The sequence below is a fragment of the Cydia splendana genome, chromosome 1, assembly GCF_910591565.1.
Source record: "Cydia splendana chromosome 1, ilCydSple1.2, whole genome shotgun sequence".
NCBI classification, from domain to species: domain Eukaryota; kingdom Metazoa; phylum Arthropoda; class Insecta; order Lepidoptera; family Tortricidae; genus Cydia; species Cydia splendana.
In genome coordinates, this window is record NC_085960.1 from 16,489,599 (window position 1) to 16,505,250 (window position 15,652).

At 44.7% G+C, this 15,652-nt stretch overlaps 1 long non-coding RNA gene across 1 annotated transcript in view; it reads left to right on the top strand.

Annotated features, from left to right (window-relative positions):
- LOC134796542 (uncharacterized) overlaps positions 1 to 15,652 on the top strand; it is a 341,845-nt gene that overhangs the window by 95,132 nt on the left and 231,061 nt on the right. The window lies entirely within an intron of this gene.

Below are 15,652 nucleotides of genomic sequence, written 5' to 3' on the forward strand. Positions count from 1 at the left end.
TCTAATGATGGGATCTATGAGGAATCAAGGGAACTCCTCGAATTTTATAGGCATACATATAGCGATTTTTGTGTTTTTTTATCAATAAAGCAAGTATTTACGCTCAGAAAAAGTGTAATTTAATGAAATGACTGATGCTGATGATGATCAAAACAGAACTCTTTAACGATGCATAGTTTACTTTGGCGATTTGTCCTCTTCTCTTGTTTAAGTTTACTAAGCCCGTAAGATTTATAAAGAACATTTTTATCAAGGTTAAGTCTGATGATGGATTCCATGAGGGATTGAGGGAACTCCTCAAATCTTATAAGCATCCATACAGCGATTTTTGTATTTTCATCAACAAACTAAGCATTTATAATTTAAAAGTGCCATTTGATAAAGTGGAACTTCTGATGAAGACTTGAAGTCGGTTTTACTTTTTTTATTAAAAATCGATATGTAGTTTTTTTACAGTACATATTATGGTGCTACTTTACTGCCCTAGAGCGGGATTAAGGATGACGAGCCTATGTCAAATAGAATTGTCAAATATTTAAAGGGCCGTATGTATTACTGTAAAACGTTGTACAATACACGTGCGAAAAGGTAATTCGCAAATCGTATCGATTTAAAACACTCCCTTCGGTCGTGGTTCAATTTATCGCCACTCGTTGCGAATTTCCTACTTTTCGCACTTGTATCGTAATGTACCTACTATTAGAATATTAGAATATCGAAAAAAAAAAACGACTAACTTTTCCGTATTTTCGGACAAAAAGTTGAGTTAAGTCGAGTCGAGTCTATGGTCTAGGTTCTAGAGTCTAAGGCCTAGGATCGAGGATCTAGGGTCCAGGGTCTAGGATCCATAGTCTAGGGTCCAAGGTCTAGGATCCAGGGTCCAGGGTCTAGGATCTATAGGGTCTAGGGCTAAGGTCTATAAAATAAAATTTAAAAAAATGGCACTCCGATTTCAATGAACGAGCAGAGGGCTGAACTAGATAAGGTGCAGGGGGACAATTTCGACTGCTGGGAAATTTCAACTAATCGAAATATCTTCCATGTTTTACATTATTAACTAGAGTGCCACATGATTTTCTGATGAAAATACAAAAATCTCTATACGCATGCCTTTAAGATTTGAGGAGTTCCCTCGATTCCACGTGGATCCCATCATCAGAACTCGAGCTTGACAAAAATGTGTCTTAAAAACTTAACTTGCTTAACAAACATAACGAAGAGGACAAATCGCCAAACGTGAACTATGCTTCGTTGAAGAGTTCCGTTCTGATCATCAACAGCAGTTCCACTTTATCAAATGTCACTTTTTTGATTGTATATGCTTGATTTGTTGATAAAACACATAAATCACTATATGTATGCCTTTAAGATTTGAGGAGTTCCCTCGATTCCTCATGGATCCCATCATCAGAACTAGGTTTTGACAAAAACGGGACCAATCTGTATGCATATACATACAATCAAAAAAATAATTTTCAAAATCGGTCCAGTAATGACGGAGATATGGAGTAACAAACATAAAAAAACCGGACAAGTGCAAGTCGGACTCCCCCACCGAGGGTTCCGTACTTTTTAGTATTTGTTGTTATAGCGGCAACAGAAATACATCATCTGTGAAAATTTCAACTGTCTAGCTATCACGGTTCGTGAGATACAGCCTGGTGACAGACGGACGGACGGACGGAAAGACAGCGGAGTCTTAGTAATAGGGTCCCGTTTTATCCTTTGGGTACGGAACCCTAAAAAATCACAATCGAATCTCCTCCTTTTGAGATTTGGAAGTGGAAGTCGGTTAATAAATGAGGGCGCCACTTTCTACGTAGCTGTCACATTTATGACGTAAAATGCTTACACATGGCAACAATTTATAGTCCGTCAAGCCATTTCCGTCAGTAGAAAAAAGCGGCTAAAAAATGTAGGCGCGAAGGGTTATCGTCCCATAGAAAATTTGAATATCGCGCCTTTTTCTACTGACAAACTTGTTCCATTTTATTTAATTTCTACTATTTTATGTACCACTATAGGCGGCAATGGATCAAAAATCGCGTGGATATATTACTAGGTCTGTGGAGCCCTTAACTGATACTGTATCTGTGGTAAGCCGAAATATTTCCTGTCAAATGTCAAATACGTATATTATGTTTATTTTTATCTTGCTAATTATTTCAAAATGGTAAATTTAAAAACGATATTATCAAAGTGCAAGCCGAGCACTTTCATTTGATACCAAACTCGACCATAGTTTCTTGCAAAAAGATGACCAGAATAGCAAGACCCCCTCACACATAGCTTTTAAGCCTTCTAAGCTCTTCTAGCTCAATAACCCCTTGATCGAGCCTGCTCATAATTTAATGACTAAAATATAATGCCCTCAACTACACGTTTACCCAATTTCATTTAAATTAAAACAAATTTACTTAAGTTCTTGAGTATCAAACTATCCTCTGATAGTTCAGCTTAAAAACATCGAAATGCCGGGACGTGCCCCTAGCCAGCCGCGTATCCCAAGTCGAATGTAAGAACTTCGTTCGCGTCGCTCGCTCGTTCGATAACAAATTAAATTCAGTGAATCCATAACAACATGTGGTTTTATTCAACATAGGCTTATCCATATTCGTCATTACGTTGGACGTCAAAATGACATAAAATGCTACCGGTGTCCGATCACTAGTCATCGGATAGTTGCGAGTAATGTGAAATCAGTAAAAAAAATTACACTTTGGACCAGGGATGTTGCGGATGCAGATTTTTTGACATCCGCGGATGCGGATGCGAGGCGGATATTTAAAGCCTCACATCCGCGGATGCGGATGCGGATGTCAAGATTTGGTACTTAAAAAACGTCAAATAAGTATTACATTTTTTATTTAAAAAACGAAACATTTAGTATTTGAGCAAGAATATAGGTGCGTTTTATTTAATAAACAGTAACTTGGCCGACTTTTCGGTATCTACGGCTCGATTCGGAAAATGAATTACTTAGATTTCTACTAGACTTCAACAAGTTACGATACGGATAATTCAAAGATATCTGTAAGATAGATATGTCAAATTTGACGTTTCCGCGATTCTGGAGGTCTTCTTGAACGATTTCGACAAGTTATGACTTAGATATCCAAGTCACATCTAGTCAATATCTAATGTAGATCTAGTTGATCTCTAAATCGTCTCAAGATCTTGTGATTATCTCGAAATCCGAATAGGCCTGCTAGACGATTTCGTTGTATATACCTAATGACGAAATTACCTAGCACATACGCCGCCGGCGCCGCCACTAATACGTTCTTGTTACCGACTTGGTCGACATCCGCATCATGCGGATGCTCCGCATCGATTTTATGCGGATGCGGATGCAGATGCGGATGATCCTGTTTACATTTTTCGCCTGATTGCAATATTTAAGTAAGGTATTAGGTACAAAATAGAGCACCGGATACCTATTCGGTTACTATCCGGTATCCGGCCTATCCGGTCCTTATTTTAATATCCGGCCGGATACCGGATAGTAACTTTGCTCGATTTCGGAGTAAACAAATTGGATTTACGTAAACAGCCCTTTTACAGTCACGGTCATATCGTACTCGTTTATTAATTCAAAACAATTTAAACATCCACTCACTTGCACGCGTACATACTCATTTCGAACCTAGAAATGACGAAACGAAACAGGTCAAAACCTGCACAATGCGCACCTAACAAACCGAAATGTAGGTATAGTGCTGCCGGCCGAATATTCGGCGGCCGGATACCGAATATTAGAGATGCCACGAATATTCGGCAACTATTCGGTGTTCGGCATATTCGGTCACTTTGCCGAATATTCGGTATTCGACCGAATGTTACCTACTATTCGGCCGAATACCAAATAAGTATCTGTTTCACCTGCCTAAAAAGAAACATTACACAATAAAAATAACCAAACACTAAGTATATGTCGGCGGCCGAGCGTAAGATCAGGCAGATCGCAATGTTCCTGTAATGTTTTGACGATAGAGTCACATTAACTCAATAGATAGGTAGGATAGGTTCGTTAGGTTGCTTCAGATGCCCGAAGGGCAAACTGCCCAGAAATAGAAATAATTTCACGATATGCCTGATCTTACGATCGGCCGCCGACATATACATCATATTTAATATATAAAGTGTATTCTTGGAAAGTTGTTAAATATGTGAGTGTTAGGCCCTATCTTCATACATCGCAGCGGGGTGCGCAGGGGGGGGGAATGGACTGTAGAAATTCTCGTAGGCGGCAGAGGATGGAGCAATAAAACAACGCAGCTGGCTTCTTCAGATGCAGGAGGGTCGAGGTTGGAGAGGTTTCTTCTTTTCCTTTTAGTTGTTTCCTAGTCGGCTGCTGGCTCTGGACTGACGCTGAGCGGGGCGACGTACCTGCTTTTATTACCGTCTATTTTATGTACATCGTCCCCCGCTACCCGCGTGGCGCGCATGCGCGGATCGTGAGAGATCGGCGCATGCGCGCAGACTTCCTATGTACCTATCTCTTTCTAATATAATACCTCTCTTTTTCTCGGCCCTCATGCTTTCTTTATTTAAAATATTGAACTTACAAGTCTTATTTCTTATGCTATCCTACCTAACTTATTTTTCTAATTAGCCTATTATCACATTCTTATTTGAAAGGCGCAAAGTGTGTGTCGCCGCCGCCGGCGACCCACACTTTGCCCCTCCCGTTATGCAGAGTTACGTAATGAAACACAATAGGAGGATATTTTATTATTCACAAACTTTGGCTTATCTAAATTATATCTTAATTATTTTATTATCTAATTACATTTTATTAATCTAAACGCGCGTCGTGTACATTTCTCCCGCCGTTGCTTCGCGAACCTACTGGTAGCACGACTATCTTCTTTGTCGGCCTCCTCAGCACGTGTCCCTTGCTCGTAGAGACGTCCACGACTCTAACCACGCCATCCTTGCCCGGGTACGTCTGCGTCACTATCCCCCGTGGCCATGTGTTTCGGGGGAGGTTGGAGTCGCAGATGATGACGACGTCTCCGACGGCCGGGGCGACTCCTCCGTCGTAGGGCTCCCGCCGGTGTTGAAGTAGCGGCGCGTACTCGCGAACCCAGCGCTGCCAGAAGGTGTCGGCGAGCTGCTGCTTCCAGTGTTGTCGCGCGTTGGTGTCGCTCTCCTCGAAGGTGCCGGGTGCAGGTGAGTAGCAGTCCGGCCCCAGCAGGATCATGTTCGGGGTCAAGGCCGGCGGGTCCTCTGGATTCACGGCCACGTAGGTCAGCGGTCTTGAGTTGACGGTTGCCTCAGCCTCCCCCAGTAGGGTCTGCAGGGTCTCGTCGCTCGGGTACTTCTCGTGCAGCGTAGCCTTCATTGCTTCTTTGACGGTGCGCACCATACGTTCCCACACGCCCGCCATGAATGGGGCGGCGGGGGGAAGGAAACGCCAGTTGATGCGGCGTGCGTGGGCGGCGTCTCTCATTGCTTCCGCCAGCTCTCGGTGTGCACCTCTGAAGGCAGTCCCGTTGTCACTCCACAGTTCGGTAGGGCACCCGCGCCGAGCGATAAAGCGGCGCAGTGCGTTGATGGCGGAGTCGGTGCTCAGTGAGGCGACCATCTCCAGGTGTACGGCCCTCGACGTCATACAGGTGAACAGTGCGACGTACCTTTTCTCTCTATGACGGCCCACTGTAACTTCTTGCGGCCCGTAGTAGTCCAGACCCGTGTATGTGAAGGGCCTAACGTGATGTGCTAGGCGCGCCGCTGGCAGGTCACCCGTAGATGGCGCCGCGGGCTTCGCGCGACGCAGGCGACACTTTGGGCACTGGGCGATCACTTGTTTCACTGTTGGTCTTATTTTCACTATATGCACACGCTGTCGCAGATCGTTAACCACTATTTCGGTGCCGCCGTGATGTTACTGTTCGTGAACGTGAGAAACATATTACTTCGTATAGTGATGTTTCCCGTGTAGCACTATAGGTCGCACTGTCTCTTCTTGTAAGTCGCCGGCCGCTATTCTGCCCCGCAGACGTATAATGTGATCTCCGTCCATATAGACACTCAGCTTGGCTAGTCGGTCGTCCTTGTCTGGCGCGCGGCCGCTTGCTATGCGCCCTCTCTTTTTCGTAGCTATCTTCTTGTGAGGCGCGTACTAGTAGTTTCTCGGCCGCACTTAGATATTTGGCTTCTAACACTAAGTACTTCTTATCTTCTTGTGGCGGCGTAGCGGCGATCTTGACAGGTGTGCGTGTGTGAGTGTCACGCTTGTTCGAGGCGCCGTCTTGTGTCTCATTTGCGCGCGTTCGTTTGCGCCTGGCCGCCGCGATAAGTTGTGTCGCGGGCCGGGCGGGGTCACGGGGTCGAGGGCGCACGAGGTCGATGAACTGCAGCACACGCGCGGTCGCACGTAGTAGTCGCGTCCACTTTGAGAAGCGCTCGAACTTAGGTATGGCCGCGTGATTGTTTTCAGGCACGGCGGCTGTTGCAGCACACGTTTCTTTTTCTTCACCGGTCACGGGAACTTCGACTTTATTCTCACGGGGCCAAGTCGATTCTTCATTGTACAGGAATGACGGGCCAACGAACCATCTGTGGCTCGTATCGAAGTCAGCTGGTGTGGCGCGGGTCGCGTCGTCGGCTACGTTGTGTGCTGTCGGTACCCATCTCCACTCGTTTTTCTTAGTGTGATCTTCTATCTCGGCGAGTCTGTGGGCCACGAACGTCTTGAATGTACGGGGCTCGGCGCGTATCCATGCTAGCGCCGTGCGAGAGTCGATCTCGAAGTCGTGCTCTTCTAACACTGTTCTTGCTAGCCGTACGCCTAGGACGGCCGCCTGCAGCTCCAGTCTAGGTATGGAGATAGGCTTCCTAGGTGTGACGCGACTCTTGGCGGCGGCCAGGGCTATTTTGACTGACCCGTCGGCTCGCGTCATCCTCCAGTACACGGCGGCTGCGTATGCTTCTTCACTAGCGTCGACGAAAGTGTGTAGCTCGCGCACGGCGGCAGGCGTTGCGTCGTAGCATCTAGGTATTTTTAGGGTACCTAGGTCTCGCAGTTGTTGTAGCCAATCGCTCCAGCGCTCCCGCAGCTCTTCTGGTATAGCTTCGTCCCAGCTCGTGTTATGTTGCCACGCCCAACTAGCAAAATAGTCGTATAAGAATTGATTTACTCAGCCTGTAATCGTATAACAGCCGAGTTACGGTTGTTGAAACACCAATATATCGTATAATAGCGATTTACTCGACTATTTAGTAATTTTCGCTAATTTGTGCTATAATCATGTCGTATAACAGTTTACAGCACTATCTTTTAGTACTTATATTCCACCTTTTAATAAATGCTGAGTGAGCGCTACTAAATCACTTTTATTCAGCATAATTGTTCTATAAAAACCATATAACACCTATAGAATAGCAAATTTTTTTTGACGACCGGTCTGGCCTAGTGGATAGTGACCCTGTCTGCTAAACCGATGGTCCTGGGTTCGAATCCCAGTAAGGGCATTTATTTGTGTGATGAACACTAATATTTGTTCCTGAGTCATGGTTGTTTTCTATGTATATAAGTATGTATTTATCTATACAAGTATGTATATCGTCGCCTAGTACCCATAGTACAAGCTTTGCTTAGTTTGGGGCTAGGTTTGATCTGTGTAAGATGTCCCCTAATATTTATTTATTTATTTATTTATTTATAATTGTCTGAATAAGGTGCTTTAATACAACTGTTACTCAACTCTCTTCTCTGTTGCTATAAAAGCCTAGTAAAAGCAATCCAATAACCATTTGGCAGCAATGCTGCTGTGACAGCGCGCTTATATCATAATTCGGGTAATGGGGTTCAAACCGCTGTTATAGGAGTTGAAGTGCATTTACGGGTTTTATTCAAAATTTATTCAGCTTGGAGTACTTTTAAAGAGTTTTAAACTACATTAACAGCACAAGTCAGCCAGTCAACAAGTGTTGTCGTTTCAATATAGTCCGGTGGCCAACTGCATGAAACCCTACCTGATAAAAAAATAGAAAAATCCTACTTGTAGGGGTAGCTGACTTTTAGTAGCATCAACTGATTTTAATTTGGCAAATTTTACGCAAATGGCAAAAATAGTGACACAAAATTCATCAAAAAAACCCTCATCGAATAATAGAATGAAACTTGCATGGTAGGATAGCTGCCTTTGAGGACAGCAAAACAAAAGTGGTCAGCTACATCCTGTGTTGGCAGGTTCCTGTATCCGACCGAATTTGTGGTACCACGTGACAGCTACAATTTACCTCATCGAAAAATAGAATAAAAAAACTGATTATATTACAATTGTTATCTTAGCTATTGCTAGGTACATTAAATTTGTTGACGTATGTCTTGGTCGGCCTCACCTTAGCCCAACAGCTTTTGCAGTCCGTCCACATTAAAAAAAATGTCAATGGCAACTATCCTACCATACAAGTGACATTCTATTTTTCGATGAGGTGAATTGTAGCTGTCACGTGGTATCACAAATTCGGTCGGACACAGGAACCTGCCAACACTGGATGTAGCTGACCACTTTTGTTTTGCTGTCCTCAAAGGCAGCTATCCTACCATGCAAGTTTCATTCTATTATTCGATGAGGGTTTTTTTGATGAATTTTTGTGCCATTTGCGTAAAATTTGCCAAATTAAAATCAGTTGATGCTACTAAAAGTCAGCTACCCCTACAAGTAGGATTTTTCAATTTTTTTATCAGGTAGGGTTTTATGCCGTTGGCCACCGGACTCTATTGAAACGACTTTTCACCTTTCCACTCTCCACTCCACTCTCCACTTTTTTGCCATTTGCGCAAAATTTGCCAAGTTAAGCCACGGCCGACCAAGAGCAGTTGAAGCTGCTAAAAGTCAGCTACCCCTACAGAGTAGGATTTTTCTATTTTTTTATCAGGTAGGGTTTCATGCAGTCGGCCACCGGACTATAAATCCATAAACATGGCGACATCATGTGCTATAAGTGTAGCAGTAAACGCAGTTACTCGACTTATAGTCGAATTAATGAGATATAAGTGAAACTAGATCGTGTAAGCAAATTTTTACTTATTTTAATTAATATTTTTTTATTGAAATTTAAGAAAATATGCGGCCCATGAATATATATGAACCAGTGCATTTGGTTTTATCAATAAAGTATTTTTCGCACTAGGTTTTACTGTATTACGTGTACTTACAGACAGTAAAAATGTATGTACACAATTACGGTAAAAATAAATGTAATGGACGACAGCAGCAAAAAAATACTTAAGTATTAGACACGTGAAGACGATGAGGCCTCAAACTTAATCAAATAATCGAAACATAATCGCTTACCTGAGATCGTTTTTAGTACATATTAGTTGAATAAAAACATTTACTGCACTCTTACACATTTAAAATGCCGAGTAAAAGCAATTCGGCTACTTTTACGAAACATTATTGCTGAGAAAAAGTAGTACGGCTGCTTTTATAGAACAATTTCACTGAGTAATAGCAAATTGCTAATGTTTATAGAACAAATAATCGAATAAAAGCACTATCGTTGCTATTAAAACACTAGAAAGCGCTTTTATCCACTTTTACTCAACTCTTACAGCATCGATTTGCTTCTTATACAGCGCTTACTCTATTTTTATAACACTTTTAGTCTGTATAAGTGCGCCTTTTTCGCGTTGAGTAATCGTTTACATGACTTTTATTCGAGTGTTTTTACACCATTTATAGCACCAAAAAGCGAAAATAAAAACGTATGCTCTCAACTTTTATAGCACATAGATTTGCTAGTTGGGCGTGTCTTGCATTATTCGCTTGGCCGGCGTAGTGATAGGTGAAATCAGGCCGAGCGGGTCAAATATTGACATTATGATGCTTAGGGCTTCTCTCTTCATCGGAGGCCGCAGGTCATTGACTACCTCGGGCTGAGCTCTTCTAGTGTTGAGGCGAAACCGGATGCTATCTTCGTTTGTGTCCCACAGCAGGCCGAGCGTTTTTTCTATCTCGCTCCCGCCGATAGGGACAGTGTTTCCCTCTCGCTCTTCGCTGCCGACGACGTCTCTTATTGCTTCATATTCGTTCGTAGCCCACCCACGCAGCTCAAACTTGGCTTGTTGGTGCACATGATCGACGTCTCTTGTTACTTGTCTTGCCTCTTCTATTGTGTTGAAGCTCTGGAGATAGTCGTCCATGTAGTGGTTGCGCTCTATTGCTCGCGCAGCCTCCGGGTACCGTGTCGCGTGCTCTCGTGCGTTTCTATTTTTGATGTATAGAGCGGTGCACGGCGATGACGACGCGCCGAATATAACTGAAGTCATGCGGTATTCTTCTGGCTCTCCCTCGCGGCGATCGCCCCTCGGTTACATATCAGAATACCGAAAACTGATTTACCTAATGTTGAATCGACTATTCTTGATTCACCTATTTTTAAATTACCTATCAATCATTTTACCTAAACATTGACTGACCTAAGTTTATAATACCTAAGCTTAAATAACCTAATGGACGAAATACCTAATGCACGATATACCTAATGCACGTTTTACCTACTGCACGTTTCACCTAAAGCTATTGTACCTAATGCACGAATCACCTATAGCTGATATACCTAATGGACGATACACCTAAAGCTGATATACCTAATGAACGATGTACCTAAATTTGATTTATCTAATGGACGAAATACCTAAAACTGTTAAACCTATCGCACGAAATACCTAAAGTTGATATACTTCCTGCACGCATTACCTAATGTCGATATGCCTAATGCACGGAATACCTAAAGTCTATATACCTAGTACAAAATTCATATCATTTTGCCGAATGATCAAGTCGCAACTCCACCCAATAAATCGTATGATTTCCCAACCTTACAGTAGAAACTGTTTGTTTGGATAACAACTTAAAAATACACTTTTTGAAACGCTTCTTTTTAGGTAGTAGAATGATTTCTGAAGTCTAATACAAAATTAGTTATCTTATCTTATCAAAAACTTAATTTTTGTAAGTTAGCATCATGACGATGAAATAAAAGTCGGTTTTGGCACTGTTTGGTCGCAGTTAACCTAACACGCTCCTCCTCGCTTTGCTCGTCGTCGCACCTATCTCGACTCTGGCAAATGACTAGACCTTATATTATAATAAAAAATAGTAAGTCAATTGAATGATTTGGCTAAAAAAAATTATACCAAATGTTGTAAGTATGTCCTAATAATATTCTACTAAACAATAATTATATTTTTGATTTTAGGTACATATTTTGTTCACTAAGTGCATCGAGTTCAGGTATTTCGTGCATTAGGTGTATCGAATTTAGGTATTTCGTTCATTAGGTATGTTAACTTTAGGTAATTTGATCATTAGGTATACCGACTTTAGGTAATTCGTGCAGTAGGTATGTTAACTTTAGGCAATTCGATCATTAGGAATACCGAGTTTAGGTATTTCGTGCATTAGGTATATCAACATTAGGTGTTGCATGTATTAGGTATATTAGCTTTAGGTATTTCGAGTATTAGGTGTTTCAACTTTAGGTAAATCGAGCATAGGTATTCTGAGCTTAGGTAAACCAGTTGTAGGTGAAACGTGCAATAGGTAATTCGTTCATTAGGTGTTATGAGCTTAGGTTAATTGGTCATTAGGTATTTAAAAAAATAGGTGAAACGAGCATAGGTGATTCAACATTAGGTAAATCGACTTTCGGTATTCTGATATGTAACCTCGCCCCTCCATAGGAAGCGGAGTGCGTCCCTGTCCTCTTCGCGTATCTTGATCTGCATGAACATGTCTTTCAGATCAGCTGAGACTGCGATGCTGTGTTGACGAAACTTCATGATGACGCCGGATAGTGATTGCAGGAAATCTGGACCCGTGTGCAGCATGTCGTTGAGGCTGCGGCCGTGTGAGGTGGCCGCAGCATCATGGACCAGTCTTATCTTCGACTTCTCTGGGTTGCAGACGGCGAAGTGAGGTAGGTACCACGTCCTGCCGCTTGGTGGCATGGCCGCGCGCTCGGCGTAGCTTGAGGTAAGTAGATTGTTGACGCGCTCGTTGTATTGTTGTTTCAGGTTTGCGTCTCGATCCAGCTTCCTCTCGAGCGTGTGTAGCCGCTTCAGTGCGTCGTTGCGATTGTTGGGTATTCTTTCTTCTTGGTTGCGCCCCAGTAGCCCTGTCTCGAACCTGCCGTCGGGTAAGCGGCGGCTCTTTTCTTCTAATATGCGAAGCGCTTGTTGCTCGGGATCGCTGCTCGGTCGCCTCGGCTCGATTGATAGGGACTCGAGAGCGAAATATTTCTTCATTGTTTCTTCTATGTTTTAGTTCGACTTGGCCCGCGTGAGGTGCGCACAGCAGTACGCGATCGGCTCCGCTCTAGTGGTGCGACAGCCGTGAAGTACCCATCCTAGTAGGGTTCTTGAAGCGACGAGTTGATCGCGCCGTCCTTTTCTTATTTCCCGCGACACGATTAGCTCCCAGTTGTCTTGACCGATGAGTATTTGTGGGGTTGCGCCTTGGTAGGTTAACTTGTGCTTGAGTCCTCTGAGATGTGTGCAGCCATCTATCTCGCTCGCACCTATGGATTGTGTGGTGAAGCCCAGACTGCCGACGGTGTGCGCGTTTGGTATGCGCTGCTCCTGCCCGCCGTACTTGTTGCGTATGTAGACCTCGACCCTCCTGCTCTGATTGTGCTCCATCTCTTTCCCGCCTATGCCCTGCACCCAGTGGCGTAGCTAGGGGGGGGGGGGGGGGCGGCGGGGGCGGCCCGCCCCGGGTGTCACCCATTTAGGGGTGACACCCGACCGTGAACATCAGTAGTGTCATCTATAAAAATTCGTAAAACTATGGCAGATTGCACAATCGCCATTAAGAAAATAATATACAACATGCCCACGAGGAACCTGAGAGATTTTGACAGTATATTCCTGATCATATTTAAAGACTAAAATGTCCTATAAACTGTTTTGGAATTCGCCTAGTTTCAGAGTCCAGTACCACCAGCCAGCTAAAAAAAAACATCATTTTATTGTTACTTAGTGCAAAATGTTTTTTTGATAGCGATGTTGCTACTATGGGACCTAGTCCAAATATCCTTAGTGATAGTTTTACAAATAGCATTTATATTTTATGTACAAAAAACCATTTCGCGAAATTGAGGTAAACTCTTTTTTAATATTTTTTTCCTTCTTTTGGCCTCAGAAATGCGTGGTTAAAATCTCTCGGGTTCCTCGTTGGCACCTGGTATGTAACAATAATATGTTGGCGCCTCGTAGGTTTTTTTATTCAGAAAGGTTTTTTTATTATGTGATTGATTATTTCTGTAAGAGAAACTATGTCACTGTTTCTAATTGGGTGAGTCTGAACTATTTGAATTTCATTGTGAAATGGGATTTTACAGAATCTCTTCCAAATCTCGCACTTGGCAAAAAAGTTTTTTTGTTTTAACGTAAATTATTTGTATATCTTTCACGGGACCTTTGGGAGCCAAGCCAACACGTAACACGTAGATGCCCTTTTGGCACTTATGAAATGTGAGTTACACCGAGCGGATGCTGTCATAGAACGCGTGCAGAGGCAACACCCGCTAGGATGTGGGCTATTGAGAGTTCATGGAATCGAAAATGAAAGCGATGGAGTAAATAGTGACCTATGGAATATTAAACATAAATTACTATTACTTTTTTAAATAAGTATGTTTTACAATTTTGTTCGAATTTTGGGGTGACACCCACAATTTCCGCCCCGGGTACCACCCATGCTAGCTACGCCACTGCCTGCACCCACATTGGTTCAGTGGGGCCGTTGAGCCCGAGTGTGTCCGCCAGCGCCGAGTCGATAATTGTCACGGTGCTGCCTTCATCTAGTAGAGCGAAAGTGTCTGCTTCCGCCCGCGGGCCGCGTAGTATGACTGGTACTATCTTCAGGTAGGCGCGTCTTGTTTGTGCTGTCGCGCAGGCGATCTGGTTCACTGCCGAGGCCACGACTTCTTCTGGCTTGTGTGGTGGGGGTGGCTCGGCAGCGGCTGCAGCGGCGGCCGCGGGTGGCGACTTCTCGTGGTGTAGTAGGCGATGATGTCTCATGGGGCAGCCCTGCTGGCCGCAATTAAGGCTTAGCGCGGCAGGCGAAGCGTCGATGCTTGCTGACGAGGCACCGGTAGCAAATGTTGTTCTTCTTGGCCACTTCCCAGCGCTCGTTCGTGTCGATCTTCATAAACTGCGGGCACGATGGCAATTGGTGCGTAGCGTGTTCACATAACGGACACGCCGGCTTCTCTTCTTTTGGCTTCTTATTGATTTCGACTGCGGCGGCGTAGGTTCGCTCGGGCTTCTTTCTTGCACTTCTTACTTCTTTATTTTCCGTTGTATTTTCAGGCGGAGCGTAAGGCGTGCACTTGTCGGCTTCACTATTCAAAAAGTCGGCAATCTTCTTAAGTTCGGGCGTCTCTTCTCTTGTAGCTGCGTAGTCGTACCACTTGTTGCGAATTATCGGCGATAACTTGTCAACTATCGACCGCAGTAACTCGGGGTCGTAGAGATACTGCGGCTTCTTCAATATCTCGATAGTCGTCACTGTGTTAGCGATCCGGCTGGCGAATATGCACAGATCACGTGGGTTGTCGGTGAGGCGCGGCAGTCCCTTTATCTTCTCCAGTTCGTTGACAAGTAGTGCGTCAGGCCTTCCGTATCTTCTTTCTAGTGCTTTGATGACGTCTTCTGGATGCGGCTGGCTGATGAGGAGGGCGCTGACGGCCTCCCAGGCGACACCTTTCAGACTTCTTCTTATACGGACGACGTTTTCACTTGCGGAGAAACTGGGCGCGGACTCGTTGTACGCGACCTTAAATTGTAGCCACTCGGTGCACAGGCCACTAAACGTCGGCAGGTCAGGTATGTACTTCTTGTAAGACTTGCTGGCTTGAATGGCTTCTGTGAGGGCGGCGGTTAGCGACGACATGTCCATCGCACGAGCATCTTCGTATGTTTCCGGTCGCGCGCGTCGTCTAGTAGTGCGCGCGGCGGGCTCTTGCGTTTCTTTTATATGGGCGGCCTCTTCTAATGTTGTCGCTCGTTCGGGTTGGCGATTGAACCAGTCAGCAATGCGTTGTGGAGCGAGGTCCTCTTCCTCTTCTTCCGACTCCTCTCTTGATGACGCCAGGTCTATTCTTTCTTGACGTATTCTCGCTAGCTCGGTTTCCGCTTGCACGCGCTTCAGTTCCAGCTCGGCTAACCTCTCCTTAGCCTCCAACTCCGCGAGTAGTTTCTTGCTGGAGGCCTTGGATCGGTGTGACCGAGCGGGCTTCGTCGGCTGTCTCGGTGGCGGCATCAGTTCGACGGGGTTGCGTTCGACGATCGTGGCGGCGAGGCTGGCCGCAGGCGTGGCCTTAATGCCCGACGTGTCAGCGGGGTGGACGACGTTGCTTGGCCCGGGTAGGTCCTCTGGTATGGGACGCGTCTTCCTGATGGCGCCCGTACCCGACGATGCAGCTGTGTCCAACGTCTTCGCTGAGCCCGACGTTGCGCCTGTGCCCGACGTAGTGCCTGTGCCCGACGTGGTGCCGGTGCCCGACGTGGTGCCGGTGCCCGACGTGGTGCCGGTTTCCTCGGAGCTCGGAGATTTTGCGGTATTTTCTGACGACTCTTCATCTTCCTTGCTGTGGTTGTTTCTTGTTACTACCAACTTGCTGTTTT